General features: G+C 41.2%; 1 protein-coding gene across 1 annotated transcript in view; it reads left to right on the top strand.

Annotated features, from left to right (window-relative positions):
- Positions 1-20013, top strand: part of TAFA4 (TAFA chemokine like family member 4) — a 182822-nt gene that overhangs the window by 80549 nt on the left and 82260 nt on the right. The window lies entirely within an intron of this gene.

Below are 20013 nucleotides of genomic sequence, written 5' to 3'. Positions count from 1 at the left end.
TGTCCCTTAGACTGCAAACCATTGCTTCGTTCTAGATATTAGGTAGAATGGGGATTGAGCAAGAGTGTGGCTGGCTGAATCAGTACAGCTCCTGCATGATTGCCTGGAAAAACACTTCAAACCTATGTCTCTGATCAATGACCAATAGGTCATTATATTATACTGATCTACAAAGACCAGCATAATATTTTACTATGGCATTTCTATCTAGAGTGTCTACTAGTAGAGAAAGGAAAACAAGTGACTTCCTTTTAAGTCGTTCACTTATGAGCTCCTAGTCAAATATTAAACTTGCCCAGGGTCCTCCTGGGGAAACTCACTGCACTAATTTCTACCTTCTTGGTTGTGTTCTGAGTGCCCACTATTCCCTTCCTTAGAGAGGGGGCATGAGGTGGTGGAAAGAGCCCTAGATTTAGAATTAGGAAACTCCATTTCAAGTATTTGCTCTGGCTTTCATGACGATAACTTTGTCCTCACTGAGCCTCTGTGGATCTATTTGTAAAGTGGGAATTGTAACCCTTGCATTATCTCACTTCTGGTGGGGGAAGTGCTTTGTAAGCCTCAGGAAGCAACCAGAAATCTTCAAACAAAGGCAAGATGGTCACTTATTGGTGGTATAACGGGTGGGAGTAAGACTAGGTGGACTTTGAGGCCTGGATTTCCAGCATCGTAGAACTAGACAGTTGGAAGGGACCTCAGTGGTCGTCTCATTTAATCCATACCTGAAAGGAACCCCCACTATGAGCTGTTCAACACCAGACTCTTCTTGAGGATGGGGAACCTCCCTCCCCTTCAGGCTGCCTGTTTAGGACAGCTCTAATGATTAGGAGATTTTCCTGACATTAAGCTTAAATCTGCCTCTTGTGACTTCTACTCATTGCTTCTGACTCTACTCTTGGGCTTTCAACTCTGCACTGTCTGGAGTTCTCCTAGATTACTCCTGGAAGAGTCTGGCCATTTTGGCAGAGTATGTATAAGAACTGTATGATGTTTTCCTTCATTGTTTATCTGGAGCCACGAGCCATGCTCAAGTGAGCAGTGTAAAAAGGGCAGCCTCAGCAGGGGTGGTTTCCTGAGGGTGGCATCAATTGTCCCCAAAGTGAAAATTGAGAAAATCATGTTTGGAATGATTCTGCTTTGTAAATGCCAAGAAACAGCCTGTTTACCAAATAGAAGCATATTTCCTTGGCTGAAACATCCTAGCTCAGAGGGTGATTGGAATCCAGTCCTTTCTGAATGAGATGTGGAAGGGTTGTCTGACTTGGCAACACTCAGGAAATCTTGCTTTCAAGTATATGGGCAGTTAACACCTGTCTTGTCCAGTGTTGGCAATATCTCAGGAATTCTTTGTCAGCATCACCTTCTCAGCTAGCTTTCTTGCGTGGCTGACATTTTGGTTGCATTATGGTATAGTGAATAAAGAATTGCCCTTGAAGCCAGGAAGCTCTAAGTTCTAGTGTTACCTTTGACAGATGGTGGTGGTATGGTCTTGGGTAACTTGCTGAACCTCTCAGTGCCATGGGCAACTCTCTAAGACTCTAAGTTGCCAAGGAGGTGCTGACCTGCATAGGTGTGGGGGAGTTTCTTGGAGAGTTCCCTTTACCAGTGAAATCACAGGTACAGTCCCTTTCTCTCCTTACTTTGCTTGCAGTATCCAGGACCATTTCCAGGTTTCCAGATCTGTATCTGGCCGCTGTATCCGGATGACTCCGGAGAGAAAGTGAAGCTGGTGACTTTGCACAGCCCTCCCTCACTTAAATTCAATTCTCTTGCACATCATGGCATCACCTCCCTGATGTCATGGTCCTCTTTGAGAACGAAGGACAAACAGCATCAGTAACATTAAGAGCTATTGAATACCCCAAACTTATTTTCTAATTTTCTTCAGGGAAAGTCTGAGAGAGAATAATTTGAAGAAGCTATTTTTCATCAGTCTAAGAGACCATATAATCGATCAGTCAACAATGAACAACATTTATAAAGCATCTACTGTGCCAAGAGATAGTTGAGGCATAGTGATGGAGAGCTGACCTTGGAGTGATGAAGAAGACCTGGATTCAACGTATGTTGGCTGTATAACTATGGGCAAGTAACTTCACCTCTAAGATCATAAATTGCAGAGAAGGTGTTGACCTTCGTGGGTAGAGAGCAAGTTTCCTCATCTTGGAGTTCCTTCTATCATCTAAATCACAATCTTGACCTCTATCCCTACTGTGTGCCAGACACCATGCTAGGAGGTAGGGATGCAAAGACAGAAATGAAAGAGTCCCTGCTCACAAGTTGCCATTCCATTTTTAGGTCTTCTCAAGCAAACATTTGCAGAAAAAACCTCCCTCCTTCAATTAAATCTAAATCAAGTTAACAAACCTTTCTGAAGCTCTACTCTGTAGCATTTTTGCAGAGGGCTAGATGAATGGGAAAGAAGAACAGGAAAATTGGGAATTCATCAACTTCTGAGCTCTGCATAGAGTTTCATCTTTTCTTTCGGAGCTAATATAGAGAACACCCAGAGAACCAGTGTGGCATAGTGGGTAGTGCAGTCAGTCAATAATCAACAAGAATTTATTAAGTGCCTACTTTGTGCCATGATGCTGCCATGGCATGGTTTTGGAGGCTGGATGAGCTGGATTCAATTCCTAACTTGGATATCTATTGGCTATGTGACCCTGGGCAAGTCACTAACCATCTAGGTCCTCTAACAACTCTCTGAGACTACAAGTTGCAAGGCAGAGGCATATCTGTGTTGGTGAAGATGTTTGCTCATTGGAACTCTCCTCCTATACTGATAATCACAAGAGGTGATCAAAAAAATGTACTGGATCATAAGACACACCCTTCTTTAGTAGTAAAGCACCTTCCAAAGCCAAGGTATGGAAGACAGCTCCTCTTGATTATGAATTAGATGGGGTGTTTACTTTTTCTTACTGAAATTATATAGATGACTATTGGGCCAATGAAATAAAATACCTGCCTAGATAATTTGCCAAGCTCTGCTTTGGTCATTTTTAGTCCTAGCATATCTTGACTGCACCATGGCAATTAAATTCAAGGTTGACAAATGCTTGGTAAGTTCTCCAGCTAAATGTTTCCTGTGCCTCGGTCTATTACCTAACTTGGTCAAAATGGCCATGAAAAGAAATGGCATTCTTGAAATATTCTTGGCATTTTTTTAGTGAGTGTTAACTACTGTCTCTTTATAGGTGATTAACTCTTGCTCTGTGTGCTTTATTCCAGATTATGGCAGGGATTTCTAGACTGTGTTCTGTTAAATAATAAATGGTATTAGCAAGGTCATTTTCTGCCTGACCAAAGGAAAACTTTGAGGCATAAAGCCATGAATTAAAAAATAGGGTCGATATAAATGAAAAATAGGAGGCAAGTTTTCTAGGGCTTCTTAATCAGGTGTTTCAGATAAAAAAATGCCACAGAGAATAAGAATAATTGTTAGTTGCTTCTGCTTTCATATAATCTTAGGAGAGGTGGGAGGCATTGTGGTACAATGGAAAGTGTGCTGAAGTTGGAGGAACTGGGTTCAAATCGTGGTTCTACTGTTTACTACCAGTGACCTTGGGCTTGCTACGTGGCTTTGTCTAAAGTAGGCTTCAGTATCCTAATCAGTAAAAAAGGAAGCTGCTGGTGGCATAGTGGATAGACTCTGGAAAGAGGAGTTTGGATATTGCCCAGACCACTAGCTGTATGACTCTACATAAGTCACTGAACCTCTCTGTGCCTCAGTTTCCTTATTTGTAAATTGGGGATAATAATAGCTTCTACTCACAGGGTTGTTGTGAGGATCAAGTGGACTACTGTGTTAAGTGCTTTACAAACCTCAAAGTGCTATCTGTGTTTATTATCATCATCATCACCATCATTAATGATGATGATAAAGAGTGATAGGAGTGGATTAGGTGGCCTTTGAGGTCCTTTGTAGCTCTAAGCAGATGATTCCATGGTATAAAGCCAAATTTGATTTATTAAAGGTACATGGTTAAACGTCTAAAAGTCACTACCAAAAGGAGTGTGGGAATTGTGGATTTCACATTTGTAATGCTCTTGACATCGGATTGGATGATAAAATAAAAGCTTTGGATTTTAAAAAGAATGGTTTCTGATGCTGTATTGCCTGGCTCAGACTGGTAAGAGCTGCCCTAGCATTTAGAGATAGAAATAGGCCTAGAGGCCATCCAGCCTAATCTTCTCATTTTAGGGGCGAATAAATAGATGTTGAAAGAAGGGAAATGACTCACCCATAGTCATTCAGGCAGCAGGTAGGAGAGCTGGAACTTGAATTTTTGCCCTCCTGTTCCCAGCCCAGTACTCCTGCTACGCCAATCAGCTTTCCCCAGCTACATTTCAAGAATACTTTAAGTTTTGCAAAGATCTTGACATATGCTGTCTTATTTGATCCCATAAAATCCCTGGGAAGTGGGGGTTATTATTAACCCAATTTTACAGATGAGGAAACTGAAGCTGAGAGTGGTTAAGTGACTTGGTCAGGGTCACACAGATGGACAATGTCTGATGTAGGATTGGCGTTCAGGTCTTCCTGCCTCCAGGTCCAATTCTCCAACCACAGTACCATCTAATTGCCTTGTAGGATAGCCTTAAAAGGACACTGCATCTATCAATTTGTTAACATCACTCTCATATGGATGGGACAGTATCAGAATGTGATTCCCACAGAGAGTCAGAAAGACTGTTATGCCTTAGAACATGCTTGAATTGCCCCAGGCCATTGAATCCTGGATGAAATGGCTATGTCTGTAGAACATCTGCCAAAACTACAAAGGGAGTGAATTAAAAAAAAAAACCACATGAATCTGATGACTTAAATTGTCCTCTCTGGGAAGCAGAGATAATGCCAGATGCACTGATAAAAAGACAAGCGACATGACAATCTGCAAAAACGTGGTAAAAAGCAAGATAATTTTTGGTAATTCTGGGGATCTTGTGATATCATTTTAGTACTTGGTAAGCAGAATGAAGATCAGAAATCAGATTTTAAGTTGCTGGCTGAGGAAATGAGATGGAGAGAATTTGGTCTGCTTGAGTGATCGTATCCCCTCTTTACTGGCATCAGAGATTTCAGACTGTATTGTATTCTTTCACTAATACTGTGTGTGTGTGTGTGTGATTGTATCATTGATTATCAGCCAGCATAGAATTAAAATGACTTGAAAATATGCCAAAATTCTGATTATCCATTTTCTGTCCCATCTCATTCCTAAGAATATCAATAACCTTTAACTATCCATTTGTTGATATTTTATTTGGAGAAAATTGATTCCTAGTTCAGGGACAAAAAATAATTCTCTAAAATTCAAGTTAGCAGAATCTTGAAATTATTAAAAATCATTAAGCAAAAAAAAAGTTTAGATGATTAGAGGTTGCCTAATTAGCCATCTTCTGACATGATTTCCTGTTTATCCTATTTTCCAATTAGCCCAGTTCCTTAGGGGCAGAAACAGTTTTTCTGGTTTTTGTAAAGACCTGTGTACAGGAAGAGTGTTCTGTGAAATGACAGATAAGAATGTTGTTGTATTAAGAAGGGAAGGTACTTACCAGTGGAGAAAAAAACAGTTAAGATGGCACCATGTGGAGCTTATGTCACAACTGGGAGAAAATTGATAAACCATCATTTGGAATTGAACTGCACTCGAAATGCCACGTGGTGTTCCAGTTACCACACTTCAAAAAGGGTGCCAGAATAGGAGGTCCTGAGAAGGATGACACCATGGGACATTGGATCAGTCTCTTCACTGCTCTGGTCTAAGTCCTGGTACCTACAAAGTAGGATGCTGGGCTGATTGACCTCTAACATCCCCTCCAGATCGAAATCCTGTGATTATCAAAGGGACTTGGGAAGAAAGCTGAAGCATTTGGCAAGATGGAGAGGCAGCTGGGTGCAATGGGGGAGATGCTGGACCCAGAGTAGGGGGACCTTCATTCAAATCCTGGGTCTGCCATGTGCTAAGTGTGTGATGCTGGTCAAGTCTCTTTGCTTCCTTGGGCCTCAGTTTCCTCATCTTTAAGATGAGGGAGTTGCGCTAGATGACTTCCCAAACCCTCCATTTAAATGGAGGAGGGGGCTTAGCTCAGGGAATCTTCTCAGGTTTCACCTGGCTGCACTACTTCAGGACTTTTCTAACTTGTTTGCCATGCCCATGGCTGAGGACCTTCCCCAGGCCCTTTAACTTCTTTTCAGCTCCATTTGTGCATTATCTTCCCCCATTAGGTTGAGAACAGAATGTCTTTCTTTTTTCCTATTTGCATCCCCAGCACTTAGCACAGTGCCTGGCACACAGTAGGTGTTTAATAAATGTTTGACTAACTGAAGCATAAAGGAGACAATTTTTGGATAAATAGAAAGAAGTGGTACTGTACACAATGGTGTCAAACTCAAATAGAAATGGGGGGCCACTAATCCATACATTAAGATTCCCATGGGCTGCATATTAATGTTAAAATGTAATACTAGCTATGTTTTATTGTATTTTAATTTATTTTGTTAAATCTTTCAATTACATTTTAATATGGTTCTGATGCAATCAAGGCTGGGTGTTTGGCAACTCTTCTGGACACAGTGTGTAGGAAACTTAGAAATGCTTCTTTTAAAAAATGTGTTATCTTTTGTTTTCACATCTTCTACCTTTCCCTGTAGAGGCAGCTGGAGGTGCAATGGTTAGAATCCCATGCCTGGAGTGAGGAAGCCCTGAATTCAAATCTAGCCTCTGACACTTATTAGCTCTGTGACCCTGGGCAAGTCATTTAATCTCTGTCCAAGTTTCCTTGCCTGTAAAATGGAGATAATAATAGCACCTATCTCTTAGGGTTGTTGTTGAGAGCATCAAGTGAGACATTTGTAAAAAGTGAGGAATACAATGCCTGGTACCTAGTGGGCACTAAATGCTTATTCCCTTCCCTTTCCCCAGTATAACTCCCTCCCAGGGAGGTATCTATCCCTTATAACAAAAAATAAAAAAGAGAGCAAAACACAAGTTTGGCTAAATAAACATCAGACACATCCAACATTAGGTATTGGAAAAGTCCAGCATTGTGGGTAGCATTTTATACCCAGCCTGGGCAAAGAACGGAGGGAGATACACTCTCTCATCTTTTCCTTGGGGGCCAAGTTCTGTATTGTCATTTCACAGCTTTGTTTCACTTGTTTTCTTGCTGGTCTTTCCATTGGTTTCTTGAAGTCATAGTGTGCATGCTTTTTCCTGGTTCTTCATATTTTGCTTTGTATCAGTTCATAGAAATCTTGTGATGCTTTTCTGTATTCATCATATTTGCCATTTCTTAGAGTGTAGAAATTTTTCATTACATTCACATACCACAATTCGTTTTGCCATTCCCAATTCATTTATAGTTCTTTGCTATTACAAAAAGTGGCACTGTGAGTATTTTGGTGTGTATGGGACCTTTAATTTTATCACTGACCTCCTTGGGGTGATGGTATAAGCTCAGCAGGGCTATCTCTGTGTCAATGGATATGTCTATGTTTTGGGTATAATTCCAAATTCATTTCTTGAAGGGTTTAAGCTCATCTGACAGCACAGAGTATAACAAAAGTCTTAGTGCAGTTTTCAGCTTTAACTAAAGCCTTGGAGGCATGCTGTGCACTAATTAGGGTCCCTCTCCCCCACCCCCAACATGGAGTATTTCCATTTTTTTTTGTCATCATTGCCAATTTCCTAGGGGTGTGAGGTATGACTTAGTTGTTTTGATGCATTTCTCTTATTATAAGTGATTTAGAGTAATCCTCCAAATATTTGTTAGTAGTTTATACTTCTTTTAATTGTTGTTGTTTAGTCATTTTTTAGTCATGTCTGAGTCTTTGTGACCCAATTTGGGGTTTTGTGGCAGAGACACTGGAGTAACTTGCCATTTCCTTCTCCAACTATTTTTACAGATGAGGAAACTGAGGCACACAGGGGTTAGTGACTTGTCCAGGGTCATACAGTTAGTAAGTGTCTGAGGCCAGATTTGAACTCGCAGATATTAATATTCCTGACTCTAGGCCTGGTGCTCTGTGCACCATGGTGCCACCTCCCTGTTCCCAATTGTTCACATTCTTTGACTACTTATTCATTAAAGAATGACCTGGTGTTATCTATTTGCATTATTTTCTTGTATATCTTTTCAAAGATATTTAATGCAAAGATCCCTCCTCCCCAATATATTGCTTCTCTGTACATTCTAATTACCTTAATCTTGTTTATTCAAAAGAAGCTTTTCAATATCCTATCATCAAAACTATCCACTTTATCTTCTGTGCTCCTAGAATGCTTTTTATTCTAAGAGATGGCAAAAGTTAAAAATGTAGGTTAATAGATTTCCAAATTCCTGCATTCTAGATGCATAATAGGATGTATTCAGAGAAGTTAAAGGTAGATTGATGTCATACACACACACACACACACACACGTATGATATATGTAGGTATGTATGTGTTTCCTGCCTACACATCTTTGCACAGGCTGTATAGTACATGCCCTCCATACCACCACCTCTTATAATATCTAGTATACACACATACATAGACACACACATATAATTTTTCTTGTAGGAGAATGTAAGCTCTTTAAGGGCATGGACTATTTTTGTTTCTGTATACCTAGTACAAGCACAGAGCTGGGCATCATTGAATTGAATTAGATTAAATAAATTATTTATAGAACAAGTTGCTAATATTACAATAAGTTGTTGATTACATGATGCAGATAGCAAACAAAAAAAATCCCCTGTCCCATAGTTTATTTCCTTTATTGCAAACACACTCCACTTAGTAGAGGCAGCTGGTGGTGTAGCAGATAGAGTGTTAGACCTGGAGTCAGAAAGACCTGAGTTCAAATCTAGCCTCAGATTCTTAACGTGTGAACCTGGACAAGTCACTTAACTTCTCTTTGCCTCAGTGTGAAATAGGGATAATAATAGAACCTACCTTCCAGGGTCATTGTGAGGATAAAATGAGATTGTATTTGTAAAAGCACTTAGCATTGTGTTTGGCACCTATTAGGTACATATATAGGGCAGCTAGATGGTGCAGTGAATAGGGTGCTGGACTTGGAGTCAGGAAGACTCCTCTTCCTGAGTTCAAATCTAGCCTTAGATATGTCCTAGCTGTGTGACACTGGGCAAGTCACTTACCCCTGTTTGCCTCGGTTTCCTCATTTGCAAAATGAGTTGCAGAAGCAAACAACAAACCACTGCAGCATCTTTGCCAAGAAACTCCCAAAGGGGGTCATGAAGAGTCAGAGATGAAATGACTGAACAACAGTGAAAGGTGCTATATAAATGCTCATTCCCTTTCTCTTCTCCATAGAAACTGCCTCCAGGGCCTCATCTGGTCTCAAAAATTAGTCAGCAGACCCTAGGCTGCTATTAATTCAGTTAAATTTGAACAGCATTTATTAAGTGCTTACTATTTGTCAAGATGGAAAGGGTATGAGTCTGGCACTGTTGGAAGACTGGGTCTACAATCAGAGTACTAGCCTAGTTGAGTACACAGACACTCATCGCTAGCATGTTGGCCACCGGGATCTTCCATTTGGAGCTGGAAGGAGTGTTAGAGGTCAGCTAGCCCAACTCCTTTACTTTACAGATGAGGAAACTGAGGACTGAGGAGAAGGAGTGTCTTGCCCAAGGTCACCCAGGAAACAAGTGGCAAGTCTAGGATTGAAAGCAAGTCCTCCCTGAATCCACATCTAATAGGTATTCCATTGTCTATGCTGCCACCTCTACAAGGTGGCATTCTTTGATCATAGCCACCCATGACAGAGATGTTCACAAGCTTAGACTAAGATGCTAAGAAGTTTGAGATGCCTTGTGGGCAGAGGGTTTGACATCTCTGTCATAGAGCTACTATCTAAACTGCTTTGTAAACCTTAAAGTTCTGTACAAACGCTAGCTATTATTATTAGTAGAAGTTGTTGTTCAGTCATTTTTCAGTCATATCCAACTCTTTGTGACCCCATTTTTACAGTTTTCTTGGTAAAGATACTGGAGTGGCTTGCCATTTTCTTTTCCAGCTCATTTTACAGATGAGGAAACTGAGGAAGAGTTAAATGACTTGCCCAGGATCACACAGCTAGTAAGTGACTGAGGCCAGCTTTGAACTTAGGAAGATGAGCCTTCTGACCTTAGGTCTACTTACTGTACCACCTAGCTGTCCCAATTAGTAGAACTGGTAAGCATTAGAGATGAGAACTGAAGAGAGGTTCTAATCAATTCCAAGATAAAAATGTCAATAATAAAATCCCTGGGAACTAAAGGAACCATGCAATTATATGAACCATCTGAGAGCTGATGAACACAATTAATCTTGTATGAGTATGGATCCTTTGGGACAAGTTGCCCAGGTGATAAATAATGAATGAACAAGTGATAGGGAAAGATGATGGATTTAGGGAAGAGAACTAATACTACCTTTAGCAAAAACAGGTAAACACATTGGCAAGAAGAAATTTCAGAGCTGTCAAATGAACAGCATCAAGTCCAACTATGCATTCATTCATTCATTCATTCATTCATTCATTCATTCATTCATTCATTTGGTATCTCCTTGAAATTCTCTGAAGTCAGGTTATGACAACATATGCAAAGGCAAAATTAATCTTGTTGACATTTTTTTCTCAAAAGGAATTCTCCAGGTATCTTTCTGGGTGGAATTCTTGACAATGGGGTAGGTGGAATTTGGAACATAGCTTTTTTCTAGCTGACATGTTCCACTGTTAGAACATCCTGTCAATTGGACTGAACTGACCTCTAACCTGTGGATGACTGGAGCCGAACAGAGCAGGCTAGAGACTGGAGAGTCAGCAAACAGAAGTTTGATTCCAAAGTGAAGGAAATAGCTTGCAAGACTGGAGGGAAATTAGACACATGTGCCAGGGCCCTGCCCCTAGCGGGGAGACCTGCTTTCGTGTGGCCAGATCTCCATACTTAGACCACTGGCTGTGCAGTGAGCTGTAGCCCTTACAATGAAGGGTAACAGCAATGACGTGACAAGTTTGATTCATAACAGGCCTTCACGGCCAGAACTTGTATGAGTTTGTGCAGTGCTTGTGAGCTCAGAGAACACCTGGTGCTGTTAAATGCAATACAGTAATTATGTGATTTTGCCAGAGGGTGACATCATCCAGACGGTGAGCGCAAAGGATTGTTGTTACACCGAGCACAGGGCACAGTTTGCTTGCTGGGCCTTAGCTCTGGAAAACAGGGTGTCTCCTAATATCTTGACAATCCCCATGCATCAGAGTTAATGTTTGTCAGATGATCTAATGAGATGGAACAGAAAACAGTCAGGCGTGCTGAGTACAGATCAAGAAGGGAGTGTTTACTGGTGGAGGCATCCATGCTAGTGAACTGGCAGAGGTTGCCAGCTGACTCTTGGGGGGAATGGGAAAGGCTTCATTAATTCCAGGCACCCTTTGGGCTAAGAGGAGGAATTACTTGTTGAATCTGTGTGGATGTGGAAGGGGGCATGGAGTGGGCAGTGGGAAGGAATGGGTGGCATCAGGGGAAGGAGGCAGAGGATTTGATCTATTGACCTGCAACTACTCTTAAACTATGTGCACAATGCTGGTCCTCATCAGGATAAATGGACTAAAAGTGGTCCTGACATTCAAATCTCTTCTCCCAATGTGGCTTCTTCACTGTCTTTCTAGTTTTATCTTATACTGCCCACTTCATTTAAATTCAAACCAATACAACAATCATTCAAAGATTCTTACTATGTGCCAGATGCTGTAAATACAAAGAAAAAAAATGAAAAGTCTGTCCTGAAAGAGCTTACATTATTTTTGGGAGGATGCTGGGGAGAAATGTACACAGATATGCAAAGGCAAAAGGCATGCCAAGCAAATTCAGAGTAGAGATCAAATGATTTTCTTTTTTTTTTTTTTTGCTAGCCTCAAATACAGCATCAAAGCAAGCAGGCTTTGCTGCTGACAGATATGCATAACAAAGGCAGCAGCATAAGAGGAACACTGAGCTTCCCTCCTTAGCTTACCTTTTCGGGTTACTCAGGCTCATTGACTTGCTAAGCCAGAGAGGATCTGGGGAATAGCTAAGTCTAAATCAGATGAGTATCTGTAAGAGAGGGCTTTGACACCTACAGAGACATTGGAGTTGACAAGGAAAGGCACCTCATTATGTGCTTGTCAGCCTGCCAGGTTCTAGCTGTCATACCTAGCAGTCTGGAGCCTGCCTTCCATCCATGGAACCACAGGGAGCTCTGCCTCTGACCCATATTGGCTGTATGACCCTTCTCAAGTCACTTAACCTAGTGCCCTGGGCAACCCTTTAAGATGGAATTCTTCCCCTTTCTCTGTGTCCTGGATCCCTTTGGCAGCCTGAGGTCATCCATGGACCCCTTCTCAACAAAATGTTTTTAAATGTATAAAATAATACATGTAGGATTATATAGGAAATCAATTACATTGAAATACAGCTGTTAAAATCATTTTTAAAAAAAAAAAGTTTGCAGGTGACTAACCCCTTCATAAGACTACAAGTTACAGAGAAGGTGCTGACCTTCATAGGTAGCAGGACTTACCTTATGCAAGAATTCCCTCTACCAATGAATTCACAGGACTGATACTGAGACCTTATTTGGAATCATAGAATTCTAAATTTTAGAGCAGAAAGACATGTCAGAGCTCACTTCCTAACTGTGTGACCTTGGGCAAATCACCTCTGTCTGCCTCAGTTTCCTCATAAGTAAAATGAGGACAATAATAACACCTACCTTCCAGGGTTATTGTGAGGACAAAATGAGATAATATTTATAAAGGGTTTCACAAACCTTCGAGAACTATGTGAATGCTTGCCATCTCTAATTCTCATTTTACAAGTGAGTGAACTCTCGAGTGACAACGTGGTTTGCTTGAGAGTCCTGCTGGGAGTGTGGGGGTCACTTGACTCTGATGTGGGCTCTTTTCACTGTCTGTGTGTTTGGCTTTTGTTGCCCTGACTAGATTGTGAGCTGCTTGAGGGTAGGAGCTATTTCTTAGCTTTTGAACTCTCCCAGCACAGGAGACTTCCCAGAATGCAAAGCTTCACCAAATTGTGGATTTCAGCCATGGCCAACATTGTTCATTAACAGCTGGCCAACCTTCTGGGGATGAATCTCTCTTACCTGACTTAGCTTGGCTGAGCCTTGGATAAGAGCACATCCCTGGGTTGGGGCACCAAGTCTTCTCAGTTTGGTGGGTTCTGTTGGAGCAAATATGTAACGTTTGAGAATCCAGGGTCATCTCTGTGACTAGAGGAGGCAGATAATTAGAGTTAGATTATCATTCTTTATGAAAATATTAATTATTATTAATAATACCATCATTGTTAGTATTAATCATAATAACGGGTGTAGCGCTGGATGTGGAGACAAAGAACCTGAGTTCAAATTCTGCCTCTGCTCTGTACTATTTGTGTGACTTTGGGCAAGTCATTTAATTTCTCTGAGTTTTGTTTCCTTACCTTGAAAATGAGGGCACTAGATGGCCTCGAAATCTAAGATCCTATGACAAGTCGCTTAACTTCTTTGTGCCTCAGTTTCCCCCTCTGTAAATTAGGGAGTTGGACTAAGTGATCCTTAAGGTTCCCTTCTAAAGCTGTGATCTTGCCCTCTGAATGCCAGGTTTGCATAATACATTTAGAGGACCTGCTAAATTGAGGAAGGGACTCATCGGTACCAATCTGTCTCAGAGAGTATGAGCTAGGTCTGATGTGCAGCTGTCTTTTGCTAAAAGACTAAAAGTAAGACGAGAGTCATTTTTCATGAGTTCCACTTAAATATGGCTGGCTATGCATTCTTTGTAGTACATACTGCCCATAGTGACTAGGTGAAGATATTGAAAACGTACCAGGAAAATAGGAGCAAATCTCAAAATTATGGGCTCTCCTCATGTCTTGCTGGAGAACGCTCACACACACTGACTTAGTGTCCTGTGTGATTCCCTTTCCCCTCTAAACCCAATAATTATCCAGTGGGAGGTGACAGGAGTGAATTCTTTCCTGCCACTTTTGTTTACGTCCACTGATTGAGCCTGGGGCTTGAGGCTTCTGCTGTCAGTGGAGGTCTGTGTGAATGAGTACAAGACCAATTCAGCAGCTACAGAGATTTCATGTAATTAAACTGTCTTTGGTTGTTTCTTTTTAACGACTCAGGATTTAGATGTAAAAGGAAGAGGGAGATCTTTAGTGTTGGCGCCATTTTGAAATGTTCCTAATCTTCTTTAGACTATCCAGCAGTTCCTATGTGCTAAGCAGCAGCGGGGTGATTCTTTTTTTTTTTTTTTGTTAGGCAATGGGGTTAAGTGACTTGCCCAGGGTCACACAGCTAGTAAGTGTTCTGAATCCAGGGCCAGTGCTCTATCCACTGTGCCACCTAGCTGCCCCTGGTGATTCTCCACAGAGTAAAGCATTGCATTCCATCTCTCATCTCCACGCCTTTACGTGGGCTATTGCCCATGGGTGGAACAGATTTTCTCCTCGCTCCTTCCCCTTAGAATCTCTTGCTTCCTTCCAGGTTCAGCTGGAAGGCCACTTCCTACATGAAGCCTTCCTTCTTCTTGTGACTAGTGCACCCCTTCCTCTTACCTGATATAACTTGGTATGTATTTTCTCTCTGAGAGGCAGTGAAGGGTAGAGGATGGAGAGCTGGATGTGGGAACTAGGATCACAGGATCATGTATTCAGAGCTGGAAGGGACCTTGGAAACCACTGAGTAGTCCACTTGTTTTGTTTGACATATGAGGAAACCGAGGCAGAGAGGTTGGGTGATTTGCCCAGGGTCACCCAGCTAGTAAATATCTGAGGGAGGAATTGAACTTAGATAGTCTTGAATCCAAGTTTATCTCTGCTACCTATCTGCTACAGGATTCAAGTCCCTGACCCTGGGCAAGTCACTTAACCTTGGAGCTCTAGGAAACTTGACAAGAATTTAAGTGGCAGGGGAGATGCCAATCTGCATTGATTGAGAGGCTTTCCTCATCTGGGACTTCCTTTTATCAATGAGATCACAAGACCGGTTCCCCTCCTATCTGTGTACCCTTTGTGTCCATATAATAGTTACTTGGGGGCAGGGACTAAAATAATTTGTCTTTGTCTCCACAGTCTAGCGCATAGTGGTGCTTAATAAATGTTTATTGAATGAATGAACGAAGAGTTTTTAAAATTTAATAATAATTGATCGCATTTATGCTGTGCTTTACAGCTTATAAAGTGCTTTACATAGGTTAGCTCATTTGATCTAAAGATGACTCTCCAAGGTTGCAATGTGACAAGGACTCCTGGGAAACAAGACCAGGGGCTAGGCTGCCCTGGTGGACAACAGTCATGGTTTGAGTACCTGCCTTAGAAACTCTATGGGAGCAGGGACCCCTATTAACAAAGTGATCTGCATTTAGAAAGTGCTTAATAAATGTTTGAAAAATCAAATTGTAGGTTCTATGATTTTTTAAAACAATGATACTTTTTTTTTTACATTAAGGAGAGTATAATCTACCAGTGGGAGTGAGGTGGATTGTGGGAAAGGCTGGGGGTAACAGAGCAGGACCAGTAGAAACATAAGGGGGCAGGTTTTCAATTCACTTTAATCAACATTTATTAAGCACCTACTATATGCCAGATAGTGCACAATGAACTGGTCAAGTATAGGGTCAGGGCTGTGAAGAGATATGAATCCGCTGACCTAGAGGTTATTGTGTAGGGGAGTGAAATGGTCAGGCATGCGTTTTAGGAATATCAATTTGGCAACTGTGTGGTGGATGAATTGGAGGCAGGGAGACTAATTAGTTGGCTAATGATAGCACATGTAACATGCTCTTAAAAGAAGCTGACTCTTTTGTACAGAGGTCAAAATTGACTAAGCATTTTGGGTTTTGCAGTTAAATGGCAGTTTTCATTGCAGATGGCTGAAGGTCATAGTGGGAGATTTGAAAAGGCAGACCAAGATTGTCCAGAGGGGAGAAAGCTGAAGATTAGAGCAGTGAAAAGTCTGTGGTGATTGGTTCTTGAGGACTTCTAGCAGCATGCATCTCAAGACAATGGACTGAGTGTAGAAGGCTTTCAATTTCTGCCTTTCAGGAAGTTCAATAGAAATAGTGTGCCAGAGCCCAGTGAATTAGCATTTTTTCTTTTTTTAATTAATTAATTTTTAAACATTTATTTTAAAACATTTGTGTTCCAGGGGCAGCTAGGTGGCACAGAGAATAGAGCACCGGCCCTGAAGTCAGGAGGACCTAAGTTCAAATCCGGCCTCAGTGACACTTACTAGCTGTGTGACCCTGGGCAAGTCACTTAACCCCAATTGCCTAAAAAAAAAATGTTTTCCAAATTCTCTCTCCTTCATGTCCCTCCCCCACCCATTGAGAAGGCAAGCAATAGATATCAATTCCTCATGTGAAGTCAAGTAAAGTATATTTCCATATTAGCTATGTTGCAAAACAAAACAAAACAATAAATGGCAAAAAAGTGAAAAAAAGTCTGCTTTACTCTGTACTCAGAGTTCATCAGTTTTCTCTCTGGAGGTGGGTAATATTTTTCATCATGAGTTCTTTGGAATTGTCATGGATCATTATATTGCTCGGTTGGTCATCATTACAATATTGCTATTACCATGTGTACAATATTCTCCTTGTTCTACTCACTTTACTTTGTATCAGTTCATATAAGTCTTCCCAGGCTTTTCAGGATGAGTTATCATTTCTAAAGAACTGCTGAAAAGCTCCCCTTTCTCTTCCCCTCTCTAAATGAGGTAGGGAAAATAGCCACAATATAGACAGAAGTAATAGCAGAGCTGTGTGCTTACGGCTTCATGTCTGCCTCAGTGGGTAAACTGAGGGGCAAATTGGTATGAACCCCCTTTCCCCACCTAGAGGCTTGCAGGAAGTATCGCCTCCTCACTTGAATGCAGCCAGGGAGGAAAGAGATAGAGTTGGCCTGATGAGAGTCATTTGTCTGCACACCCAATTCCAGTGAGCAGTCAATCAAACAGACACTCATTAGGTGGATTGTAAATAGAGACAGAATCCTATGTTCTGAAGTGGGACATAGGCCCTCCATTACGTGATGGAAGCTCACCAGATATCAGTGTAAGGATTGCACAGGTAGGGCACATTGAGCACTCCTCTAAGCTGGGTTCTCATCATCCAGTTCCCCATTAAATTAGCATTAATGAGCTCTCTCAAATATTGGGAACAGGACAAAGTGAATTTGTGGAACCATTGCCCCTGGACTTAAAATAGTGAGCTCTTGTGAGGTCTCTAGCACATCTCGGGACTTCAGATGACTCAGTAATGCCAATACAATAGTCCAGGCGAGAAGTCTGGATGAGGACCTGAGATAGGGTGGCCATGTGAGTGGAGGGGAGGGGATGGAGGAGACAGAGGCTGCGGAGGTAGAAACAACAATACTTGGAAATTGATTGGATCTGTAGAGTGAGGGAGAGAGGCAGGTATGAGGATGAGTTCTATGTTGCAAACCTGGGTGATTGGAAGCATTGTGGTGCCCTCAACAGAAATAGGGAGGTTAAGAAGAGGGAAAGACTTTGGGGGAAAGATGATTTCTGTTTGGGAAATGTTAAATTGGAGAAGCTGTGAGACATCCAGTCAGAAATATTTGAGTGAACGATAGAGATCAGGAAAGCAAAGGGTTTGGGATTTGCTAGAATGTGAGGAATACCAAAGAGGCATTCACAGAATGAAGCAGTTCTTTGGTTTTAATTAGAATCTTGGGCTCCTTGTGCCTTTACCGATTCCCTCTCCCAGGGGAATCTTGTGGATTTTTATCACGGCTGGGAATGGTCAACAGTAACTTAACAAGCATTTATTAAATGCTTTCTATGTACCAGGCATTGTGCTACATGCTGGGGAGAAAAAGAAAAGCAAAAACGTCTCTGCCCTTGAGGAGCTTACAGTCTAATGGCGGAGACAGTATACAAAGGGTTCTGTACACATAAGATATATGTAGGGTAAATTGGAGGTAATCTTAGAGGGAAGCCACTGGCATTTCGAGGTATGGGGCAAGGCTTCTTGCAGAAGATGGGATTTTAGCTGAGACTTGAAAGAAGTCAGGGAATGGTGGCAGGAAGAAGATGGAGGTAGGGGTCACAGAATTATAGAATTTCAGAGTTGGAAGCAATTTCAGAAAGGATCTGCTCAGTCAGAGTAGAGAAAGTCAGTACAGATTGAAAAAAAGTGTCCTTTGGAACTGGAAGAGGAAATAAGTGGAGAGAGGCTAGAGCCATGGTATTTTTCATTGTTTTCTTCTCAATTTACTGAGAGGCCTCATTTAGGGACTATAGTACATTGGTGCTTATTCTCATAAGATCACAGAGTTGGAAGGGCCTTTAGAAGGTCGTCTATGCTAATCCCCTATTGGAATCTTGAATCCCCTCAATAGTATTATTCCCAATAAATGGTTATCCAGTGCATCCTTCTTCAACTATTGAGCGTGCATTTAGACCATTAGTGACAGAGAGCACTCTGCTTACCGAAATGGCCCCTTGCATTTCTAGATTGCCCTCAATTGTTAGGAACGTCAATCTTCTTATAACTTCTCATTGGAAAGAAGTTAGATGACCTTGTTTGCCTCACTGACTTGCCCATCAAGTCTTCCTTGCACATATCTCAGTGCCAGTGCCTTCCTCCGGCTGTAGCTAAGGCTCTGTCAGGTCTCTTAAACTCTGAGCTAAGCCCACAGAGCTGCTTACTTTATTCTTTCCCTTTTAATTGTACCCCAAAGACGGAAAAAGCCTTTGAAAAATGACTCTGCATAGAAAGGATCAACTGATCTCAAAGTCAACACTTCTAACAGAGATCGAAAGCAGGGCCTGGGGCCATGGGGAAGACAAAGAAGAAACCAGCAATGCATTTTAAAAGTTAGGGAAACATTTTTCAGTATGAAAGGGTTATGGTTTAGATTTGGGCGTAAATGAGAACTTGGGTTGGTCTTGACTTTGGGAAATGATTCCACTCATTTCTCTGTTTGCATGTATTAAGAGAGTCAGTGCATTGAGTGGTCTATATTTTGCCCCTTTGGGAATGACTTTGCTTGTACCTATGATGAATGATTTCAAATGTCATTAAATATCACTGTGATATTGTTTTATTAATTATGGATGTCATAATTAATGACTGGTTCCAAATTCCATTAACTAGCATTATACTATTAATAGTTTTTTACTGACATTTGGAATGAATTGTTAATTATCATATTCATAATTAATGAAACATAGTTAAAATAATGTTTTGTCATAATTTAAGACTGGCCTATCTTATCTTACTGACCAAAGAATTCATTGCTTGTATTGTGTTCATCTGTTTGTCTGTTTTATTCTTCTCCCTCCATCTCTGCCACCAGGTTATAACCTCCCAGAAGACAGAAAGCATCTCTTATTTGTCTTTTTGCTCCTTGTAACTAATCAGAAAGGGCATCACACAAATGCTGCTTGCGCTTCAATCCCAAATGAATCTCTTTGCGAGAAAGAATGGCATCTTCTTTGTTTCTTTGTAAACCTCCTTAGTGCTAACCCTATGCTATGAAGAGTTTGGCTCAATAAATATTTGTTCATTGATTGATTGGATTAGACCACAGGCTCCAGCATTTCTTTATATTTTTATATTTTATTTTTAAAAATATATTTACATATTTATATTTTAATATCCTTTATATTATTCCTTCTACATATTCTGCTTTCCAGCCAACCCGATAGACCAGCTGTCCTGTGTATAGGATGGCTCTCCCTTGCCCATATCCTTTGCCCATATTCCAGACTCCCAGGTCTGGAAAGCTCTCCCTCGTGTCTTTTACTTTGTGGAGCTCCTAGCTCCCTTCAGGGCTAAGCTCCACAACCATCTACTAGATGCAACCTTTCCTGACTTTGGTGTAATTCAATAGCACGTATGAAGTGTGTACTCTGTTATAGGAACTATGTTTGATGCCTCTCCACTTATTAGTGCTTTTCTATCCCACTTGCATTTATTTTTGTATTTTCTTAACTGTATA

The sequence above is a fragment of the Phascolarctos cinereus genome, unplaced genomic scaffold (assembly GCF_003287225.1).
Source record: "Phascolarctos cinereus isolate Bilbo 61053 unplaced genomic scaffold, phaCin_HiC Scaffold_4;HRSCAF=312, whole genome shotgun sequence".
Classification (NCBI taxonomy): domain Eukaryota; kingdom Metazoa; phylum Chordata; class Mammalia; order Diprotodontia; family Phascolarctidae; genus Phascolarctos; species Phascolarctos cinereus.
The sequence above is the reverse complement of the archived record's forward strand: the minus strand, read 5'-3'. Positions and strand labels throughout refer to the sequence as shown.